This window comes from Rattus norvegicus, chromosome 15, assembly GCF_036323735.1.
Source record: "Rattus norvegicus strain BN/NHsdMcwi chromosome 15, GRCr8, whole genome shotgun sequence".
Taxonomy (NCBI): Eukaryota; Metazoa; Chordata; class Mammalia; order Rodentia; family Muridae; genus Rattus; species Rattus norvegicus.
Genome location: NC_086033.1, coordinates 34,155,254 through 34,170,044, shown reverse-complemented (window position 1 = coordinate 34,170,044; position 14,791 = coordinate 34,155,254).

Below are 14,791 nucleotides of genomic sequence, written 5' to 3'. Positions count from 1 at the left end.
TTTTTTCCATTGGATGGTTTTGGCTCCTTTGTCAAAAATCAAGTGACCATAGGTGTGTGGGTTCATTTCTGGGTCTTCACTTCTATTCCATTGGTATATCTGTCTGTCTCTGTACCAATACCATGCAGGTTTTATCACTATTGCTCTGTAATACTGCTTCAGTTCAGGGATAGTGATTCCCCCTGAAGTCCTTTTATTGTTGAGGATAGCTTTAGCTATCCTGAGTTTTTTGTTATTCCAGATGAATTTGAAAATTGTTCTGTCTAACTCTTTGAAGAATTGGATTGGTATTTTGATGGGGATTGCATTGAATCTGTAGATTGCTTTTGGTAAAATGGCCATTTTTACTATATTAATCCTGCCAATCCATGAGCATGGGAGATCTTTCTGTCTTCTGAGGTCTTCTTCAATTTCTTTCCTCAGTGTCGTGAAGTTCTTATTGTACAGATCTTTTACTTGCTTGGTTAAAGTCACACCGAGGTACTTTATATTATTTGGGTTTATTATGAAGGGTGTCGTTTCCCTAATTTCTTTCTCGGCATGTTTCTCTTTTGTATAGAGGAAGGCAACTGATTTATTTGAGTTAATTTTATACCCAGCCACTTTGCTGAAGTTGTTTATCAGCTTTAGTAGTTCTCTGGTGGAACTTTTGGGATCACTTAAATATACTATCATATCATCTGCAAATAGTGATATTTTGACCTCTTCTTTTCCGATCTGTATCCCCTTGATCTCCTTTTGTTGTCTGATTGCTCTGGCTAGAACTTCAAGAACTATATTGAATAAGCAGGGAGAGAGTGGGCACCCTTGTCTAGTCCCTGATTTTAGTGGGATTGCTTCAAGTTTCTCTCCATTTAGTTTAATGTTAGCAACTGGTTTGCTGTATATGGCTTTTACTATGTTTAGGTATGGGCCTTGAATTCCTATTCTTTCCAGGACTTTTATCATGAAGGGGTGTTGAATTTTGTCAAATGCTTTCTCAGCATCTAATGAAATGATCATGTGGTTTTGTTCTTTCAGTTTGTTTATATAATGGATCACGCTGATGGTTTTCCGTATATTAAACCATCCCTGCATGCCTGGGATGAAGCCTACTTGATCATGGTGGATGATTGTTTTGATGTGCTCTTGAATTCGGTTTGCCAGAATTTTATTGAGTATTTTTGTGTCGATATTCATAAGGGAAATTGGTCTGAAGTTCTCTTTCTTTGTTGTGTCTTTGTGCGGTTTAGGTATAAGAGTAATTGTGGCTTCGTAGAAGGTATTCGGTAGTGATCCATCTGTTTCAATTTTTTGGAATAGTTTGGATAATGTTGGTATGAGGTCTTCTATGAAGGTTTGATAGAATTCTGCACTAAACCCGTCTGGACCTGGGCTCTTTTTGGTTAGGAGACCTTTAATGACTGCTTCTATTTCCTTAGGAGTTATGGGGTTGGTTAACTGGTTTATCTGTTCCTGATTTAACTTCGGTACCTGGTATCTGTCTAGGAAATTTCCTGTAGATTTTCAAGTTTTGTTGAATATATGTTTTTATAGTAAGATCTGATGATTTGTTGAATTTCCTCTGAATCTGTAGTTATGTCTCCCTTTTCATTTCTGATTTTGTTAATTTGGACACACTCTCTGTGTCCTCTCGTTAGTCTGGCTAAGGGTTTATCTATCTTGTTGATTTTCTCAAAGAACCAACTTTTGGTTCTGTTGATTTTTTCTATGGTCCTTTTTGTTTCTACTTGGTTGAGTTCAGCTCTGAGTTTGATTATTTCCTGCCTTCTACTCCTCCTGGGTGTATTTGCTTCTTTTTGTTCTAGAGCTTTTAGGTGTGCTGTCAAGCTTCTGACATATGCTCTTTCCTGTTTCTTTCTGCAGGCACTCAGCTCTATGAGTTTTCCTCTTATCACAGCTTTCATTGTGTCCCGTAAGTTTGGGTATGTTGTACCTTCATTTTCATTAAATTCTAAAAAGTCTTTAATTTCTTTCTTTATTTCTTCCTTGACCAGGTTATCATTCAGTAGAGCATTGTTCAATTTCCACGTATATGTGGGCATTCTTCCCTTATTGTTATTGAAGACCAGTTTTAGGCTGTGGTGGTCTGATAGCACGCATGGGATTATTTCTATCTTTCTGTACCTGTTGAGGCCCGTTTTTTGACCAATTATATGGTCAATTTTGGAGAAAGTACCATGAGGAGCTGAGAAGAAGGTATATCCTTTTGCTTTAGGCTAGAATGTTCTATAAATATCTGTTAAGTCCATTTGGCTCATGACTTCTCTTAGTCTGTCTACGTCTCTGTTTAATTTCTGTTTCCATGATCTGTCCATTGATGAGAGTGGGGTGTTGAAGTCTCCTACTATTATTGTGTGAGGTGCAATGTGTGTTTTGAGCTTTAGTAAGGTTTCTTTTACGTATGTAGGTGCCCTTGTATTTGGAGCATAGATATTTAGGATTGAGAGTTCATCTTGGTGGATTTTTCCTTTGATGAATATGAAGTGTCCTTCCTTATCTTTTTTGATGACTTTTAGTTGAAAATTGATTTTATTTGATATTAGAATGGCTACTCCAGCTTGCTTCTTCTGACCATTTGCTTGGAAAGTTGTTTTCCAGCCTTTCACTCTGAGGTAGTGTCTGTCTTTGTCTCTGAGGTGTGTTTCCTGTAGGCAGCAGAATGCAGGGTCCTCATTGCGTATCCAGTTTGTTAAACTATTTCTTTTTATTGGGGAGTTGAGGCCATTCATGTTGAGAGATATTAAGGAATAGTGATTATTGCTTCCCGTTATATTCATATTTGGATGTGAGGTTATGTTTGTGTGCTTTTCTTCTCTTTGTTTTGTTGCCAAGACGATTAGTTTCTTGCTTCTTCTAGGGTATAGCTTGCCTCCTTATGTTGGGCTTTACCATTTATTATCCTTTGTAGTGCTGGATTTGTAGAAAGATATTGTGTAAATTTGGTTTTGTCATGGAATATCTTGCTTTCTCCATCTATGTTAATTGAGAGTTTTGCAGGATACAGCAACCTGGGCTGGCATTTGTGTTCTCTTAGGGTCTGTATGACATCAGTCCAGGATCTTCTGGCCTTCATAGTTTCTGGCGAGAAGTCTGGTGTGATTCTGATACGTCTGCCTTTATATGTTACTTGACCTTTTTCCCTTACTGCTTTTAATATTCTTTCTTTATTTTGTGCGTTTGGTGTTTTGACAATTACGTGACAGGAGGTGTTTCTTTTCTGGTCCAATCTATTTGGAGTTCTGTAGGCTTCTTGTATGTCTATGGGTATCTCTTTTTTCAGCTCATTTCTCTTTTCCAGGTCTCTGTAGTGCCTGCCATTCTGACAGGTCTAAAGTGAGCCCTTCAAGAAAAAAGTTGGGTGTCTCCTGTCTTGGGGCTCAGGGTCGCCTGCTACTTCCTCTGTGTCATACGGAAAACATGAGAGAGAAAGCTTGGTTGTGTGTGAGACACAGAAGAGATAGCTGAAGTCACTTGTAGATGGGCCTTCCTGGGTAGTGTGTCTCTCTCCCATAGCTTTACCATTAAGGGACAACTCTTGGATTTTCTATCCTCTTCTGGAAACAAGGCCAGGCTTTCTCTGCCCTCCCAGCTCCACCCCATCTCTTTCATTCCCAGTCAGCTAAATCTAGAAACTTCTGTGGTTTAAAGTCCACGGGGGTCTGAGCAGGTCCTACCTCTTCCCCCTACTAAGGACACTCAATGCTGCATGTGATTTAGTCCATTAGGGCCTCAGCCCTGTGTTCACAGACCAGCTTGTCCCCTCTTAGAGAGATTTCTCCCAAAAGCTCAGACCAGAAGTGAGATCACAGAGGGACCATGGAGGCCAGGACTTCAGTGTCTCTCCCCAAAACCTGTACTCCAACTCCCACCAATGCAAAGCTCCTCCCAATCAGCTCTGTACCCGCCTGTGTGCTCAGTATCCATAGCAACAGGGTGGTTCAGCACCATGGGTCCCCCTAAGCTTCTTCATCTCAGTCACTGCTGCCTCTAGGCTAAAATCATCTGAACCACATCCATCTTTTATATCCCAAAGGTTGAAAGGACTAGAAAATTCTACTGCTTCATGAGTCATCATAGAAGGGTGTGAGGTTTGGAAATAACTTCAGTCACTTAGCTTCTAGTGGGAAGCTAGAGAGAAAAGCAATGTTTTTGCCTAGGGGAGGGGGCCATTGCTAGAGAACCACACAGCTGGGAAAGCCTTGGTGTGTTTATTCTAAAGAGAACATACATGACAAATGTGCTGGTTTAAGTCCTAAGAGATGCACATGGGCAAAAGCATAATTCACAAGCAGAAATGAGTGTGCATCAAGGAGGATGTTAAATAATGAAACTTGGAGGGGCTGGGGATTTAGCTCAGTGGTAGAGCACTTACCTAGGAAGTGCAAGGCCCTGGGTTCGGTTCCCAGCTCCGAAAAAAAAGAACCAAAAAAAAAATAATGAAACTTGGGATGGAGAAATAACTCTACTATTTAGAAACTCTCAGTGACTGCTGTGTCCATAGTGTGCAAGATGTCCTGGGCTTCTCTCCATGTTAGGCAGGTCTTTGCTTGAGGTTGTAGGAAGAATGTGTGCCTTTGTGTTAAAAAAGTCTCCCTTTGTTGGCTTCACATTGCTAAGAAGTGCAAGCTGTGAGGCTTCGGTCTCATACCTATAATCCAGCACTTGGAAGTCAGAAGCAAGCAGATCCCCATTAGTCCACTAAACAGTGCTTGATTTAACTTAAGGAAAATGAAAACCCCAAGTAGCCTTAGGTTGAGGGTCTTGTAGCACGAGAAAGGTCAGAGATGACATGACTTGTAGCTACAGTTTAATGTCTCTCCGCATTCCTACTAGTCACAGTGATACATTCTCTTGTGAGATGCAGTAGAATGTCCCTTTGGATCCCATAACCTCCAAAGGCATGCATGTATGTAGGAAGAGAAGTTAGTGCCACACAGTTTGAAAGGAAACTGGAAACCAATCTTTGCCCTGTAGACACGCTATGGACCTAGCTCCTTTGTTGACGACAAAAGCAAAGACGGATATAGAATCAAAGAACAATGCATGTTTGAAAGTCATACAGACAAATATGTATTCAATGTAGGTGCTATATTACTTTGAGGCAGTGGTTCTTTGTCTGAAAATAACTTTGAAAATCACAATCGTGTACCTTTAAGGAGATAAAATATTTCTACAAAAGGGTTGTAGTTGAGCCAGCGTCAAACATGCTAGGATAGAACTTGAACTGAGCCTAGGATTCCCTGGCTATCGAGACACAGTTACCTACAAGTGTCATCTACTCTATAGTCAGTAACTTCCTGGCATCCCACACACAGGATGAGCCCATGCTCAGACCATTGTTTCCTCCCACAGTTGCATGTTTAAAGGTATGCAAAGCCAAGTGGACTTCATGCCCATGAGCACACACTTGAGTTGACTCAGACACAGGTAAATGCCTTAAACACAGCCTGCTTCAGATCTCTCCATCCTTACCATTGGCAAAAGAGGACACTGTCCTCCCTTAACATCTCTGTGTTGCTCCAGCTGAACCTAGGAAAGAAAATGCTTCAAGTGACCAAGACCCAACTTCTCTGCTCTTACAGGCCATTGCAGTCCCATGACAGCAAGAGAGGACTGTATGATACCCCTGAAGGACACAGTCCAGAAGCAAAACTCCTCAAGGTTTTCCTGGTTTGTGCTTGGAAATAGTATACTACTATTCTTCCTTTGTTCTGCCCCTGTTCACAATCTGCAAGCAGATTTTTCTACGGAGTTAGATAATACATAGCATCTGGTCTCTATTTTTGTCCCATCCTACCTTTATTTGGTGAATATTTCAGTGAGCCTCATGGGCTCATGTATTTGAACACTTGGTTTGCAGTTGTGGGTGCTATTTGGAGAGGTTTAGGAAATAGACTTTGCAGAATATTGCTGGGGGTTTGAGGTTTTGAAACTCCAAACCATTCTCAAGCCTCCCCTCCCCTATCTTTCTTGCTCGCATGCTGTGTGTGTGTGTGTGTGTGTGTGTGTGTGTGTGTTTATAGTAAATGGTTTGAGCCCCTCAGCTCCCTGCTCTATGTCTGCCACTTTTTACAATGCCCCTAACCGAGATTGATTCATATGCCTTTGGAGCTGTGAGTGCTAGACAATCTCCTAGAAGTTGCCTTCATAGTGTTCTTTAACCAGTGATACAAAGGTAAGAAATCACATGCTTTCACCCAACGTAGTCAGGAAAGACTAACAGGAATCGGTTTATTTGCCATATTGCTCAGGGCTGCCTGGCCTGAAAGCATTATGGGATTGCCCAGGAGGAAAATAGCCACAGCAGAATGACAACTGTCTGCAGGATGAGGCTGCTGGTCTGCTCAAAATAGTTTATCCTTTAAGCCAAAACTGTCTCCCCATTAGCTGCAATCCATGGTTTCCATATCAAAGGTGTGTGCAGACAAATCATCCCTCTGAATATGATTACGTTCAATTGTTTTGGCTTCTGAGTTAGGTATGGTGATATTGACCTGCCACCCTTGGGGTTGGGGAAAACCATGCAACTAATAAAACAATTCTCCCTGCCTCTTAGATTTAAACGGACAATGTGTGTTTTCATCTTGAGAATCTGAAATTAATTTCTTTTTAAAAAGTGAAATTTCCAGACATTGTGGTATCAATAGGTTGTAAAAAATTTTTAATCCTGTCCCATGGTTTCTATTCTGACTTTCACCATTCAGGACCCAGGCAAAACACACACACAGTCTTTATATTTACAATAAGCCTTAAACAGCACAAGAGCCGGGTAGATACCTACCCTCTATACTATTATAATCTACTTTTCTACTGATAACCCCAAGTTATTACTCTATTTCATCCGGGCTGCTCTTAATTCTAATTGGCCAGCCCTCGGGGCCAGCTTTACTAACTCCTAACCCATGGCAGATTCTCCTTCCTCTTCTTGAACCTTCTTCTGCTCCTGGTTCTCTTCTGACCCTAAACTGGGGAATCCTAAACACCACCTATGTCTCTTCTGACCAGTTATTGGGTATTGGCATCTTGATTTACCACTCAGAAATAACTCAGGAGGCAGGGTCACAGGTCTATATCTAGCTTCAGGTCTTGGGAACCCACACATAGCATTGCAATAGACAGCAAGACCAAACCTCAACAGATGGATCTCAAGCTTTGCCAGCTATTGCTTGGCTTTACCTCCATCTCTCTTCCATCCCCCATCCCTGAATTTCCTGTAGACAATTTTATTGTGAGTTGAAAGTTTTGTGGGTGGGTTGGTGTTCCTATAGCTTCATTGGGGTTCCTGCTTGTCTACCTAAGGTGTCCTCTTCAGGTTCCATATCCCCAGTGCTGTGTGTCACAGCTAAGCCATTGACTCTTGGGTGCCTCCCTTATCCCAGGTCTCCATCACATCTTGAAGATGCCCTCCCTACCTCACCACCCCTGCTGGATGCAGATTTGAATTTATTCTCATGGCCAGATAGCCATCTCTCCTGTCCCTTCCCACAACTGATCCTGACCATTGCAATTTCCCTCCCCATCTACTCGCTCACCCAGTGCCCTCCCTCCATCTGCCTCTTATGGCAAATTTATTTTCCTTTTTAAGTGAGATTCAAGCTTCCTCACTGTGCCTTCCTTCTTGTTTTGCTTCCTTGGGTCTTTGGAGTGTAGCATGGGTAGCCTAAATGGGTATTTTATGGCTAATATTTATTTATAAGTGAGTACATACCATGCATGTCTTTTTGGGACTGGCTTGCCACACTTGATATGATATTCTCAAATTCCATCCATTTGCATACAAAATTCACAATGTCCTCATTTTTAATATCTGAATAGTATTTCATTGTGTGGATGTACTACATTTTTTGTTCTTTCTTCACATCACCATGGGCTGAAGCTGGACTTCAACAAGAGAAACACCAGAAAGCCTACATACTCATTAAAAGTGAACAAGTCTACTGAATGATCTCTGGGTCAGGAAGAAATAAAGTAATTAAAGTCTTTCTATAACTCAATGAAAATTAAGGCAAACATCCTCAAATTTATGGGACACAATAAAAGCACTTCTAAAAGGGAACCTCATCGTACTAAGTGCCTTCATAAAGAAATTAGAATGTTCTCTTACAAATGATTTATATTGAAAGCTCTGTAAATAAGTGAAGCAAACATACCAAACAGGAGTAGAAAGGAGGAAATAATCAAAATCAGGGCAGAAATCAATCAGTTGGAAACAAAGAAAACAATATAAAAAATCAAGGAAACCAAAAGCTGGTTCTTTGAGAAAATCAATAAGATACAAAACTCCTTAGCCAAGCAAACCAAAAGACAGACGATATCCATATAAGCAAAATCAGAAACAAAAAGAGAGACAGAAAACAGAAACTGGGGTAATTGAAAGAATTATTAGGTCTTATTTCAAAAGCCCGTACTCCACAAAATTAGAAAATGTTAACAAAATGACAATTTACTAGACAGATGTTATGTATCAAAGTTAAATCAATTAAGGAAATTATTTAAACAGCCCTATAACACCTACAGAAATAGAAATAGTAATCAAATGTCTCCCAACCAAGAAAAGCCCAGGGCCAGATGGTTTTAGTGCAGAATTCTAGCAGACGTTCAAAGAAGAGCTACTTCCAATACTCTTCAAACTATTCCCCAAAATAGAAACAGAAGGAACACTGTCAAACTCATGCCATGAAGCCATAGTCACCCAGATACCTAAACCACACAAGGACTCAACCAAAAGTGAACCTCAGACCTATATATTTTATAAGCAGTGATGTGAAAATACTCATTAAATTTTAATATTATACATCCTAAATCTATTCATTTACCTGCAAATTTTAACTTCATTTTATCTTTAGAGTTGAGTAATATTCACACACACACACACACACACACACAGACACACACACACACACACACACACTCTCACTCACACCTGTGATTGCGTGTATCCAATTTTCATTATCCATTAATATGTTGATGGAAAACTAGGTGGATTCCAATTATTTGGTGTAGTGAATAATTCATTAATGAATATGGGGGTACAAATACCTCTGAGATAGTGTACTTAGATCTCTGGGTATATTTCTAGGAATAAAATAGCTGGGTCCTATGGTATTTCAATTTTTGATTTTTGACCAATCTCCAAATTGATTTTCTTTCTTTCCTTCCTTCTTTCTTCTTGAAATTTTCTATTTCATTCATTTGCCCATATCTGGATTGGCAGTTTTATTTCTTTGGTGTTTAATTTCTGAAATTCTTTGTAAGTTTTGGATGACAGTCTCTGATGGCTAATCTTGGTTGTCATCTTGACTGTATTTGGAAGTAACCAAGCACAAACAGCTTGGGAAACCAGTCTTTATTAGGTTATGTGAGTGATAGCTCACATAAAAGGACACGGAGAAAGGAAGGTTTGGTTTTGCCTGCTTGTCCCTTCTTTTCTGGCTCCATCTATCCTGTTGCTAAGGTTTCCTTCCTTGGTTGTAGAACCCACTTCTTCAGGACCCCATCACAGATGAAAGCAGCAGATCTCTAGGAATCCTCAGGAGCTCCAGCATCAGATGGGAACAGCTGAGACATCTTGGACAGAACAACTGGCTCCTTGGCTTCCTGTCAGGAGTCAGCCATGATGGTTTCTTTTGCTACACAGCATCTTTCATTCAATTAGTCTGGACTGTTGATACTTATGTTAATTCTTTTGCTTTTGGTGTTTTGTTTTAAAAATACTTGCCTTTCTCAATAACTTCAAAGGTTTTCCCTTTGTTTCCTTCTAAAAGTTTGTATTTCCTGTCTTTTAAATATTAATATAGATATTTATTTTTAATCCTTATACTGAGAATTTGTCACATTCAACAATTTCTTTAGTGGAAAAAAATTAAAACAGTATGAACCAACATATAATTAACACCACATATAATAACTCTCCAAGTTAGAAGAGCCCTATTTTTAGATTCAAATTTTGTATTTTATAGTTTTTTCAATGAACTGATACAACAATTTTTCACTGTATTCAAGATCCCAACCTAAATATAGATGGTTAATAGTCAACATTTTTCATTCTGTGACTTAATTAAAGCAAATGGATTACAAAACATGAAACACAGAAATGAAAATAAAATGCAAAATGTAGGTGATTTATGGAAATCATTATCACTTTAATTACTGCCTAGTTAAAAATATTAAAATAAAATAAAAAGCAAAACAAATCAAACTTAAAGAAAGGATCATCTATGAAAACACTGAGTTATTTTATAGACACCCCTTCCAGAGTGGAATTGTTCCCACAGTATTCATCACTGTCTATCTGCAACTGGTCATTATTCCTATAAGGAAAAATTTTCATCCACCAAAATAAAAAGACTATGACTAGGCTGAAGAACCAAATCAGAACTAATAGCTCTTACTTCGGTTATGAAGGACACAATTTGACTTCTGAATATTTCTAAGAAAACTCCTAACCACCTGTCACTCATGCTCCAGGGGTTTTATTCCTCTTTTCTGGCTTCTGTGTGCACCTGCATTCATTCATGGGCATGCATCTGCCCATGAATAGAATTTTTTCTATTTTCTGTTCTTCTATTGAATATTTTCTTTATTTATATTTCAAATGCTATCCCCTTTCCTAGTTTCCCCTCCAAGATACCCTCCATCCCATCTGCCCACCCCCTGCCTCCATGAGAGTGCTCCCCCATTTACCCTCCCACTCCGTCCTGCCTCCCTACCCTGGAATTCCCCTACACTGGGATATCATGTCCTCATAGGACCAAAGGCCTCTCCTCCAAGTGATACCCTACAAGACCATCCTCTACTACATATGCAACTGGAACCATGGGTCACTCCATGTGTTCTCTTTGGTTGGTGGTTTACTCCCCTGGAGCTCTGGGGTTTCTGTTGGTTGATATTGTTGTTCTTCCTGTGGGGTTGCAAACACCTTCAGCTACCTCAGTTTTTTAATTCCTCCATTGGGGATCCATTCTCAGTCCAGTGGTTGACTGTGGGCATCGTCTCTGTATTTGTCAAGTTCTGGCAGAGCCTCTCAGGAGACAGCTATAACAGGATTCTTTCAGCATGCACCTCTTAACATCCCCAATATTGACAGGATTTGGTGACTGTATGTGGGAGGAATGTCCGTGTGTGGCAGTCTCTGGATGGCCTTTCCTTCAGTCTCTGCTCCACACTTTGTCTCCATATTTCCTCCTCTATTTTGTTTTCCCTTCTAAGAAGTACTGAAGCATCCACACTTTTGTCTTTCTTCTTCTTGAGTTTCACGTGGTCTTTAAATTGTATCTGGGTAAGAGCTTTTGGGCTAGTACCCACTTATCAGTGAGTACATATCATGTGTGTTCTTTTCTGATTGGGTTACCTGACTCAGAGTGATATTTTCTAGCTCCATACATTTGCCTAAGAATTTCAGGAAGTTATTGTTTTTAATAGCTAAGTAATACTCCATTGTGTAGATGTATCACATTTTCTGTATCCTTTGTTCTTTTGAGGGACATATGGATTCTTTCCAGAATCTGTCTATCATAAATAAGGCTGCTATGAACATAGTGGAGCATGTGTCTTTGTTATATGTTAGAGTATCTTTTGGATATATGCCCAGGAGTGGTAGAGCTATGTCCAATTTTTCTGAGGAACCTCCAAACTGATTTCCAGAATGGTTGTACCAGCTTGCAATCCCACCAACAATGGAGTAGTGTTCCTGTTTCTTCACATCCTTTACAGCATCTGCTATCATCTGAGATTTTGTTCTTAGTCACTCTGACTAGTGTGAGGTAGAATCTCAGGGTTGTTTTCATTTGCATTTCCCTGATGACTATGGATGTTGAATATTTCTTTAGGTGTTTCCCAGGCATTCGGCATTCCTCAGCTGTGAATTCCTTGTTTCAGGGTGGCTCCACTGTGGGTCAAATGGCAGCATTGGACTAGAAATGGTAACTGCTCTCCCATGCCTGTCACCTAGTGACTCTAGTTCTGCTTCTCTCCATCGAGCACACTGCACCATCTTCTCCCCCCACCCCAATTTCATAAAAATGCTTTTTAAATGCATCTTTCCTTAAGACCCGCCTTTTTAAAAGTTGTTCTGGAGCTCTCAGAGATTGAGCCACAAACCAAAGAACATACAGGGCTGAGCCAAGCCCTCCTCCCACAAATGTAGCAGACATGAAGCTCAGTCTCTGATGGGTCCCCCAACATCTGGAGTGAGGGCTACTCCTAAAGCTGTTGCCTGTCTGTAGAATCCATTCCCCTAACTGGGCTGTCTTGTCTGGCCTCTGTGGGACAGGATGTGCCTAAAACTGCAGAGACTTGATGCGCCAGGAGTGAGGGATACCCAAGGGGCACCCCACCATCTCAGAGAAAAAGGGGAGGGGAGAGAGAAGCTAAAAGGTTCTGGAAGAGGGGAGGAGATCAGGATGTAAAAACATGTTCTGGAGACATTGTGCTCCCTGCAGGCTAATCCTCCAATACTCTGCCTGCAATCTTTCTTTTTTTCTATTGCTACATGAGTTTTAACACTAAAATGCTTTCTTTATACACACATCTTAGTTGCACAGTTTAAAAATAAATTTCATTATTATTTCATGCAATGCATTATATAACATATTAACTTCATTGATATTTGTTACTTGAAACTATGTTTCCACTTTTCTAAGATTATAGAGATTTTCTAGTTGCCCTTATTAATTTCATAACGCATATGTCGCAACCAGGAAATATTTAAAACTCTTTACCTTTGGAATGCCTCAAGATTAATTCTATGTCTCAGTATGTAATCTATTTTGTTGGGTGTTTTTAAGTGTGTCATGGGGCAGTATTTGCATGGTGGGTGCCAAGTCCCAGCTGTTGGGTTCAGTGTGTCAAATGTTAGTTAAATCCCAAGGTATGATTGTTTTGGTTCATTTCTTAGAGCTCCTTCAACTTCTGTTTGATATGTTTTATGGTCGTATAATTCTAGGCATGGCATTCAAAAAACTATTTCTTCCTGATGAACAGGAGTCACCTGTGTCTGTGTGAAGTGACCCCTTACACACATGGTCCTTACAGAAGTGTTTTCTTAAAGTCAGCTTTCCCTGCTACTGATACTCACCTATGAGCACTTTCTATTTCCTGTTTTCTGTCTTTATTTTTAGGTGGTAGACATGATCACAGCACAGACTTGTGCTTTTGTAGCTGAAATGACTCCCTCTGACTTTCAGCTAGGGATTTACAAGCACATGTATTGAATGTAGTAATTCTCTTGTTTCTCTTTCCTGACTTGATCACTTCTATGGAGAGGGTTGTTTTACTTGTTTTAAAGTCCACTGGATTTTACACATTTTTAGGTTCATAGCAAAATTGAGAAGAGGGTACAAAGGTGTGCTCCCTGGCCCCTGGCCACACAAGTTACATGTATAGCCTCCTCTACTTTCATTGCTCTTCCCTAGCAGTGTGGTTTTCATTTTTAACAGTGAATACATATATTGGCATACCACCACAATCGTGTAGCATCACACAGAACAGCCTCACTGCTCCCAAAAATCTAGGCTCACATTTTCATGACTTCCCACCCTCCCACCACTGGGCATCCACTCTGCCAACCATATGATCCTTTACTGTCCCTGTGTAGTTTTGGTTTTCAGTATTTCTACTAAGAATCTCAGTACACAGTATTTCCAGACACTGTTTTCATCTGATTCTAAACATTTACAATCCCCCCATCTCTTTCATGGCACAATAACTTCTTTTCTTTCCTTCCTCCTCTTTTTATTCTTTAGTTTCTTGTCTCTTTTCCTTGCTTTCATTGGGTAGAATTTGGTTTTCATTTTGCCTTTCTCTTCCCCTCCCCTTTTTCGGAGGTCACATGCTTTAAATGGTTACACAAAAGTATGGGACCACCTACACCACTCCTGGGCATATACCCAAAAGATGCTCCAACAGATAACGAGGACACATGCTCCACTATTTTCATAGCAGCCTTATTTATAATAGCCAGAAACTGAAAACAAACCAGATGTCCTTTAATAGAGGAATGGATACAGAAAATGTGGTACACTACACAATGGAGTACTACTCAGCTATCAAAAACAATGACTTCATAAAATTCTAAGGCAAATGGGTGGAACTAGAAAATACCCTCTTGAACAAGGTAGCCCAATCACAGAAAAACACACATGGTGTGCAGTCACGGATAAGTTGATATTAACCCAAAAGCTCAGATTACCCACATACAATTCCAGACCATATTAAGCTCAAGAAAAAGGAATACCAAAGTGTGGATGCCTCAGTCCTTCTGAGAAGGAAGAACAAAAATATTCACAGGAGGAAGTACAGAGACAAAGTGTGGAATAGAGACTGAAGGAAAGGCCACCCAGAGTCTGACCCACCTGGGCGTACATCCCATATACAGCCACCAAACCCAGATAATATTGTGGATGCCAAGAAGTGGATGCTACCAGGAGCCTGATATAGTCGGTTCCTGAGAGGCTCTACCAGAGCCTGACAAATACAGAGGCATATGCTCACAGCCAACCATTGGACTGAGAATGGGGTCCCCAATGGAGAGGTTAGAGAAAGAACTGAAGGGGCTTAAGGGGCATGCAACCCCATAGAAAGAACAACAATATTAACCAGCCATATCCCCCAGAACTCCCAGGCCTAAACCACCAACCAAAGAGTACACTAGGAGCTACCCATGGCTCTAGCCACATATGTAGCAGAGGATGACTTGGTTGGGAATCAATGGGAGGAGATGCCCTTGGTCCTGGGAAGGCTTAATGCCCAATGTAGGGGATGCCAGGGTGGGGAAGCGAGAGGGAATGCG